At 31.3% G+C, this 9,997-nt stretch overlaps 1 pseudogene; it reads right to left on the bottom strand.

Annotated features, from left to right (window-relative positions):
• Positions 1-1,417: 1,417 nt before the first annotated feature.
• LOC105121583 (AP-2 complex subunit mu-like) lies at positions 1,418-8,003 on the bottom strand (annotated as a pseudogene).
• Between the last annotated feature and the right edge of the window lie 1,994 nt (positions 8,004-9,997).

Below are 9,997 nucleotides of genomic sequence, written 5' to 3'. Positions count from 1 at the left end.
ATAATAATTCTAATAATGGTAATTATAGTAGTTGTAATAATAATAATAATAATAATAACAATGATGATACTAACAATATTACTAATAATAGTATTAATAATACTAATAATATTGGTAGTAATAATAATAATTTATCATAATAGTAATAATAGTGATGATGGTGATAATTGTGATAATAGTATTAATAACAGTAATGATTGTGATAGTACTAGTGATAATAATCAAAATAATAACAACAATAATAATACTGATAGAGCTAATAATAATAATAATTAAAATTAAAGTATTAAAAGTAATAATAGTAATAGTAATGATGAAACTAATAATAGTGCTAATAGTGATAATAATTATAGTAATAATAATATTTTTCATGACAATAACAATGATAAAAATTGTGATAAAAATATCATTAATAGTAATAATTATTATAGTGGTAGTAATACAATTATTAATAGTAATTGTAGTTGTAGTAGTAATGGTGGTGGTAATAATAATAACTAATTATAATATTAGTTGAATAATAATAATAATAGTTATTGTAATAGTTTATTAGGATGGCTATGGTGATTGTAATACAAGTAATTATGGTGATTTTATAAATAATAATAATCAAAATAATAATAAAGATATTAACAATAATGGTAAAGATAATAATAACAATAACAATAATAGTATTAAAGCTATTAATAGTATAATAATATTTGTGGTAGTAGTGATAACAATAATAATAATACTTATAATTATAATAACAATTATCGTATTAATGATAATAGTTATAATAATAGATAGTAATCATGCTAGCATGACTAACAATAACAATAATAGTATTAATATTAATAATAATAGCAATGATAATAATAATAGTAATAATAATAGTGATCACAATAATGATAACAATAACCTTCTTTTTATTATGTCTTTTTATAAGGTTAGTGTGATTTGTGGATTTGTTTAGGTTACTTAAATTGCTCCAATTTAGAGATTTGATGAGCTGTTTTTTCCCCCTTAAATGAACATGATTATTTTCTTGTCAATTTCTTTCTCATATAATAAAAAAATTGTTTCAAAGAAAATTTATATTATTAAACTTTATAAAACTCATAAATATATTCACAATTTAGTTGGTTAGCTTAATTTACATGTTTAACGAGTTTAATGTTTTGTTTTTTTCAACATCTTAATATTAAGTTGATATTAAATTTTAAAAAATAGTTTAAAAAACAAAATAAATTATAATTTCGCTAGAATTCTCATAACTTAATTAACAAATTAGCACGATCCAACGTGCTAGCCTTGATAACCTGATTCACAAGTATAGGTAATATAAGTTGCATAATTAAATATGAACATTTTTTAAAGGCAAAATATAAAAATGAACTCATTAGTCTTGAAAAAAATTAGCATTGATCATTTTGTCTGTCAAAAATGCACTTATATGTACATTTTCAAAAAATAATAATCTAGGAACACTAATATTATATCAATTATAAACAGAAACTGTGGCAAAACGCTACATACAGTTGAGCGTGATTAGAGAACTTGTCTTGCAGTTTTATCAAAAGGGCCAAGCCTTTACAGCAAAACCACTGCTCACTCCAAATAATAGAATATTGACAACTAAAAATGAATCAAGGAAATCAGTGGCCTCATTTCAGAGGGAAAAGGAGGCTCTATCACTGTTGTTGACAAGGCTAATGAAGCATTGATTTCATTTCAAATTGGCTAGAATTACTAGCAAATGATATCATCCCCCCGCAACGTCCTCTGTCTCACAACAGCATTCCAATACTTCTAGCACCTTATCTCATATGAGCCTGCTTTGGTAAATATAGCGAACCCAATCAACTGTGTTGTACCCACTTTTCTCCCATACCTGCATAAAATCACTTAGGTCATACCTTCTGCTTTACACATAAAGGAAGTAACATGGCTTTTAGCTAAGATTCATACCTTTAGAAAACGAACGCGTAAACCAGATGTTGTAAACATCAGGACCTGGAACTCCATCTGAATTGGAGGCCTTGTCCAAGACTTCTTTTCTGCCATTGTGGATATCAGTTCAACTTACACGCTCATGGTTGGCTCAGTTTGTCCAGGAAATTTTCTTATCCTAAACAGCTCCAAACACATGCCCATAAGCAACAGCACTAGGAGTACAATTTAAAAAGGACAAATTTACAATAGAACATATCTGTACAATAAAGCTAACATGCACGAATTAGTAAATCTATTGAGGTAATAAGATAGCAAACACAAATAAGTAAATGTACTAGCGTGGGAGTTGATCAATCAAGGCATGCCCAAAGTTGAGTGACTCCTATTTGGGCCAAATGCATGACAGCAGGACATCTTATAAACCATCTAAACTATGGGAAATCAATTTTGGGCTCAATAACAATATTCACTGAGATGTTATCTCAATTACACAGAATAAATATGATAAAGCCATTTCTTCAGATTTTGCCTTTTCTGTAAACATGTCAAAGTTAGAACATCAAAACTTCCAAGTTAGTATTAACATGACCTTTACGAAGTAGGAGAAACGAGGGTGTCAGTGATGACAAATACTTCCTTATTGCAATTCAGATCAATCTAAGGTTACATGTGTTCACACTAGTGTTGCTGGTTCCTGTCCTGATGTGCAGTGTAAGAGACAATGCCTAAAATGTCAAATGTTTTTTTTTTAAAAAAAATAAATTAATAGAAGCTGCAATCAGCATCTTATTTGCTTCTTCACATACACAAAAACCTTCAGGTTTATTAACATTGTAGGCATTGCAGGCACACAGACCGTCATTTCAGTACAATCCTCAGAAAGGCATCTGATGAATCTATATGTACTGCCAGGCTCAATGGCCCCAAATAAATTAAGTAATCTTACCCTTCCATTAATACAGATTTCATGAGAAGTTAATTTGTATACAACTATTCATAAAAGGTCATCCAACCTCAAGACTAGCCTCTGCCTGTTGGTATTATTTTCCGTGTAATGGAGCTTCAGAGGCTATGAAAGAATAGGTGGTATATAATTATTGAACCTAAAAGGAAGAAATAAACTAAATCAGTAAAAAGGATCATTCTTGGATCAGAATGTCACAATAAACTAAGGTCATTTCCATGCAGCTTCACATTTGAAATGATGGAAAGACTAACAACTTTATGAATGTGATATTGAAAGGGATAAATTCAACATTGCAGTTTTTATAAAGAGAACATAGAGAACAACCATCCAAAGAACCTAAGAAAAAAATAAAATTTACACATTTAACAAGCTAAGCATATACTTACTTCCAAATTATGCAATCAATCACAGCATTGTACTTCGCTAGACCAGATGTAACTTGGAAACTTTTTTTAGCAGTTTGTTTTGGAACAGGAATTTTGATGACAACCCCAAGTGCAAACATTTTTGCACCGTAGACACTCTTAACCTGAAAATTAGTCTACATAAGATAACTGCACCACAGCAAACATCCACATAATGCATGATAACTGAACAGAAAAGAACAAACCTTGACATTCACTTCCATGCGAGTTCAACCCAGTTCCTTGATTGTCCGCAATACCCGAAATGGAAGATTAACCCCTTCCGTAATTCGATACCTGGGGAAAAAATGAATCACCAAGCAATTATACATCAAAACTTCAAAAATTATAGAAGGACAGGAGATTAAAAAAAGGAAATATATATGTGCATTCAAGCAAGTCTAGATTTGGGGAATGAAGATAGAACAGGCTACGCAAATTCATCAAAAAAAAAGAACAGTCTATGCAAAGTAGAGGCTCCAGATAGACCATGGAGAAGTAAAATCAAACACAATCAATTGTCAAGCATACAACGTAGTGACTTGGCATGATTAATGCAACTGAAATCCTTTGAGAAGCATGTTATGCTCCAGAGTCCAGACCTTATTTCTTTTTTTTTTTTATGGATAAATTCCAGAGTCCAGACTATTATCAGACCAAAAGTGAAAAAAATAATATCTATTTTTTTTATTCTTTTTTGGGATATACCATACAACTTCTTTTGATAAATTAATAATTCATTTGAAAGACAAAGATGCAACAGGCACACCAACTGCTAAATATTTTTATTATCAAATTCCAAAATTCACATGGGTAGCTTGAGTATTTGAGCATATACTTCAGGCATGCAACAAATCATGATAAAGATTTCTTCAGCTTACTTCATCAATTCAAATTCACCATCTGGTGGAACAAAACTAACAGTCTTCTCTGAGTTAAACCTTGTCAAATTTACACATTGATGGAACGTAAGATAATCAAGCTCAATTGTTTTGCCACTGCATAAAACAGCGCATTTAAAGACCAGGTTAATGAAACAAACATAACGGTAGCACGTTGCAGTCTAAAATCAACAGAACATAATTATGTGTTTAACAAGAATCAATTCCTTGGAAATGTGAAATGAAAAGATCAAATTTAGACAAAAGTAGATTAAAAGAAGAGAAGTCACAAAACAAAGCAGAAAAGACTAGCTAAGGCTATTCAAAGCCCAGCAATGAATTTTATACCCGCTCCAAATTTCCAATAGTTCACAAAATTTGCTTATGGTCTAGGTTCTAGAGAAAGCAGATGGCAAAAGATAAATGAACAAAAGCACAAGAGGAAATGAAATATTGCTGCAGTTCATAACTGTTTAATTTTATGATGACACCGATGATAGATGATAGATGATAGATGATAGATGAGAGAAGGGGGTACTGTTCATCCCAGGAAAGGTATTTGTATGTTGGTATGGATACATTAGGGTGAATAAACCAGTGTAGGCCAAGTATACTATTATATCATTTTTCAAATGGATTACAATAGCAAGATGAGCCCCAGGTTAATTTACAGAAAAAACAAAAAATTATGTGCAAGGAGAGCACTTCACATCCTAACTAATTGGAAAAGATAGAAAGGAAAACAAATCAGAAAAATAGAATGATGCATTACGCTAAAAAAGGAGGCTCATATAGAAATATGAGAACTAAAGGGAAAAGGACAGAAATGTCAAGGATAATACTTTGTTGAGGGTACAGAATGGAGTGGATGATACTTATGTACCATGAAAAACTACCTTTTAGTAGGACGGGATTTCAGTTGTGACTCTTTCTCAAGGCCAATTTTATCATTTAAACCCAGCTTCAAATCAGGCATTCCAGAGAGGAAGCACTTCATAAGGATCTTCCCCGTTACATCACATCGCAGAACATTACCTATAATGACCAAGTTGTTTATGAGCAACCAAGTCAGTGGTTACATTATATCCAAAAGAACACATACAGAAAATCTTGAAGAAGAAAAATCATAACCAACCTTTTGAAGACATAAGAAGGTTTACACTTTCCACAATATCCAGAAAAACCTGTATGTAAATAATGTGAAAATCCTGCCAAATGGCCAAACCACAATGAAGTGAGTGGCAGGAAAAATTGAACCACCTCATTCTTCTTATAAACAAGGCCTTCTCTGCGCCAACCAACAGCACCGGTGACTTGTAAAGTTGCATTGGGGACAGGTATGTCTGTAGACTACTTTTTTCCAATGGTAAAAACACAAGAAAAGGGTCAGTGGCTATTAATACAACATTTGCATTGATGAGAAGCCAATGCTGGAAATTAAAAACAGAATTGGAAATAAACGTCCAGCATTAATTCTTCTGAACGACAGTTGTTGAAACAAACATCTAACCTTGGATGAAAAGGGCGAGCGCCCTCCTTCTTGAGTGATGTAAAGCTTTAAAATCTCAGGAGAAAGATTTTGAGGGTAACCAAAGTCCATGATTTCTGCAATTTCAATGTAGATACCAATAAATCACTAATTTACATAACATTCCAGTTCTGAAAAGAAATCACGTTTAACCTTTCACTTGTTGGAAAATGACAAGTGGAATCACCCCATGAGGGAAACAGTAATAAAGTAGATTTCATTGAATTTCCAAAAATATAAAAATAAGGGAAAGTACAAATATGCAATCATAAGAGTCTATTGGCTTCAAGTGAATACCATCCAGTAGCTCATAAATCAAAACAAAATTATTTCTGATGGCATCTTCATCAAAAGCCCCACCGAAGTACGATTTGAACAACGCAACAGCTTGCATGCAGCCAGAGAATAGCAGTGTCAACAACTAAAGAAACAATTAACTTTTAGTCTCCTGCAAATAAAATATCTGAAAGAAATACTATTTGATCACTGGGCATGTAATGGCTTAAGACTTAATTGGCACCAAAAGTACAATCTAATTTGGCATTTGTAGTAACATGAATAATAGCTGAACAATGTAATCATGTTGCTAAGAGAATCACCCTACAAAGAGAGAAATATTATGATCAGTGCTGGATGCTCATCATTTTGTACGTAGCATTTTTTATTTTATTATTATTCCATTGGATCATTCAGTGCCTGAAAGCAATTTCCATTAGCCTTTTGAAAGACCAACTAGGCCAATCCTCAAATGGATTAAAAGCTAAACCTAAAAAAGAAAGTGACTACTAAGAAAGAGCTAACTACCTCAACAACAAACTTGAATGCACAAGCTACATTAGCATTGCTGCTGACAACAATCACAATGTAGACATTGCTAATTCTCATGTAAGAAAAAAAGCAACCTCCAATCTGCTGCACCGGACATGTACCGAGTTCTTTTGTTTGCATTATATGCAAACGGAAAGCATCCACCATATTTCCACTGACAGAAATCGAAAAAGTTTAGCATCCACTGAAGATTACAAATTGCAAAGAGCCACATTGTAATGCAGCCTAGACACAAACATGAGGACCAATACAGAAAATGCAATAAATGGGAAAATGAGAAGAACAGGCTAAAAAGAAAAGGAAAAAATGGAGGCATTGTTTCCCACTAAAAGCAAGTGGACGCTTTTGATGAATCACAGGGGAATGATATAAAATCGATAGAGAAGGTGTAGCATCCTGTGTTCATCTTCCAACAGTGTGTTTGGCTCCAATCATGCAGTTACTCTCCCTCTCATGAAAAGGAAAAGAATTCAAAAGCCCATGCTTAGCAAGCATTACCTGCTGCAATGCTTTATTACACAACAACTGTGGCCTCTACCACTCAAGGAATACCAAATTCTGTCTTCTTCGCAAAAGTAAAGGAGAAATTATTTACTCTGGATATTCTTCGGAGGGGAAAAGATAGCCTTGTATGATTCAAAACCTTGCAGTGGAGCCTTGGAGGTTCGATTCCTCTTGAAGACAAGAAATTGGGAATGCTCACGCCTCATTGAATATCTCAAAAGCAAACTACAAGCAAAGTAGCAGGATGAAGTTGCGGCCGTGTGAACCATTTTATGCTTTCGGCGGGACTTACTTTTATAGAATAAGAACTATGATGAAGAAATTGCACTGTGCAATTATTCTTTTAAACTGTGAAACAACTTATCATATGTTCTGAGTGACGATTATTCATTGAAGCAATTTCGTGGAAAAAATCATTCCGATATCCACGGCATAAAACAATAACATTTACTTGTTATTGGCATAAATTTTAATCGAAATATAATCTATCCGACGCTTGGAGTTAATCTGGCAAGCGATGGCACATAATCTAAGCTAAATGAGAAATGATTTAATAAAAAAAGATACATTTAAACCGGCAAGCTTCCTAAAAGTTCTATTCAAGTGTGTGTGTGTGTGTGTGTGAATGAAAGCAGATGTTGAGAGATTACCCGACGTCGTCGCGATAGAGGCGATTGATAAGGACATCGCCTCGAAGATTCAAGAAGTAGATGGCGGAAGCTGCCTCCGGCATCTCTGATCCAGTTGATCGGCGCCTCAAATATTAGTCAAACAACCCCTTGTCTCCCTTAACCGACGGCGGATGGAGGTCGGAAATGCAGATCTAGACGTTGATGAACGGTGATGATTCGGTAATCGGTGATGTGAGAGATTTTTGAGGTTTTATTTTATTAATTTGTTTTGAGATGGAGAGTTGCAGAGTTCGTTTTGATTGAACACACCGGTCTTTTTTCCTTCTTTTTTTTTTTTTTTAGTCAAGAATAATGAACACACCGGTCTTTTTTTCTCCTCCTTTTTTTTTTTTGGCTCGCGAAGTTGTCCCCACGTGCGTTCTTATGCTAAGTTTTTGCATTACTATTAAGATTAAGGTTGTACTTATTTTTATGGTATAATTATTTTTAAAAAATTATTTTAATATATTTTCAAAAATAAATTTAAAAAATAATAATTCTACTACAATTTTAAATACTATCTAAAATTATATACAACATAACTTTTATATATATAATATTGGATTTACAGGACCTCTTGACCCTTTTTATTGGACTCATTTTATTGGACTGTATAAAATTTTAGATGAATTAGTATTTTTATTTTTTTTTAGGTTTTTTAGCCTTTTCTTACAAAAAAAAAAAAGCAAAACAACTTTCTTCACCTATTAGATTAATTTTTTTAAGCAAACACTCACTTTTCTTTGCTGTAACTTTTCTTTGCTATAAAAATTAGCATGATAAACAATTTTGGATGTAGAACTAAAAAACTTCAGTTGTTTTTCTAATTCTATTAAATGGCTATTTGATTTATATTTTTTTTGATAAATGATTTTACAAATAAGTATAAATCATTAATGTGTTTCATAATATTGATTATGACTTTTTTATCTTCTTTTTTTTGTTTGATTCAGTTAATTAATTCTCTTTTAAATTAGCCACTAATTGTATTTTTTCTCAAAATATTATTTAATTTTTTTTAAGAGATCATTTAATTTGTCATGTTAGCTTTGGCTTTGCCATTTCTTTGATAATCATACATTTCCAAAGTTATTTTTTTAAAAAAATCAATCCTTGATGATTTTATAGTAAAAAAAAAAATCAATCCTTGATGATTTTATAGTTGATTTTAAGGATGATCTACCATCATTATTAGAATCATTATTAGAAGAAAAAATTACTTCAAATATCCTAAAGTTTATTCTACATTTTATTTTCCCTCTCAATACCACCTTTAAAATTTTATATTAAAAAAAACTAAAATACCCATATATATTAAAAATCAAGAATCTCTTTTATCAAAATCTTTATTGTCTTTTCTCTTTCTTCAATCAAAGTATCTAATTCTTTGACTTTTCTCTAAACCACTTTTAATTTTCAAATCAAAACCCATTAAAAAATATAAAAAATCATAAAATAAATTAGAAGTATGCAATAATGACCCATTAATAAGCTTGGCATTAACTCATTTAGAGGAGCATTTAGAACAAGTAAAGATTCAATGAACAACAATCATATCAATTTTTCTTGCTAACATGGTTTGATCTCGTTTATTTCTTATAAATTATCCCTTACCTTTTTCCTTTTTTTTTAATGTTTGAAGAGTTTGGGATCTTTGAATTTTTGTTTAGGAAGGGATTGGAAAATAATGGTTTTGCAAAGTAATTAAAATTGTTTTTCATGTATGCTTTATTTTTTAAGGTTTTTTTATTGTTGTTATTAGGTTGTTGAGAATTTAAGGGAGCTAAGGTGAGGTTTTTTTCAATATTTTGAAATTTAACTTTTTTGTTTAATTAGATTTTTAGTTAACTTGTTTGGTGAAAACTTGGAGAATTGAATTAACAAACTAAATTGAATTGAATGGATTGTCAATATATTTATATAACAATCAAGAAATGGATGTTGTTATTACATGTGAAAGTATTAGTTACATGTAATAATAAGCATAGATGCATTTATGGCTTACTAGAAAAAGAAAGAAGAAAAGAAAAGGATCATAGAGTAATCACTAGAATCATTTACAATTGGAACAAAGTTATCAACTATTACAATATCGCGGTCGCACAAATTAATTACCCTAGCTTAAAACACACAAGATAGTATAGAGCAAGTAAGGGGTTGATCCCACAAGGAAGTTTCAAGTCAGATTATTATGGCGTGCATTATGTAATTGGGGGGGTTTGGTTTGTGATTATCTAAACTATTGCAGCAATTAAACTAGCAAACAAAATCAATTAAAA

This window comes from Populus euphratica, unplaced genomic scaffold (assembly GCF_000495115.2).
Source record: "Populus euphratica unplaced genomic scaffold, PopEup_1.0 scaffold25.1, whole genome shotgun sequence".
Classification (NCBI taxonomy): domain Eukaryota; kingdom Viridiplantae; phylum Streptophyta; class Magnoliopsida; order Malpighiales; family Salicaceae; genus Populus; species Populus euphratica.
Note: the sequence above shows the minus strand (reverse complement) of the source record. Positions and strands in the feature narration are given on the sequence as shown.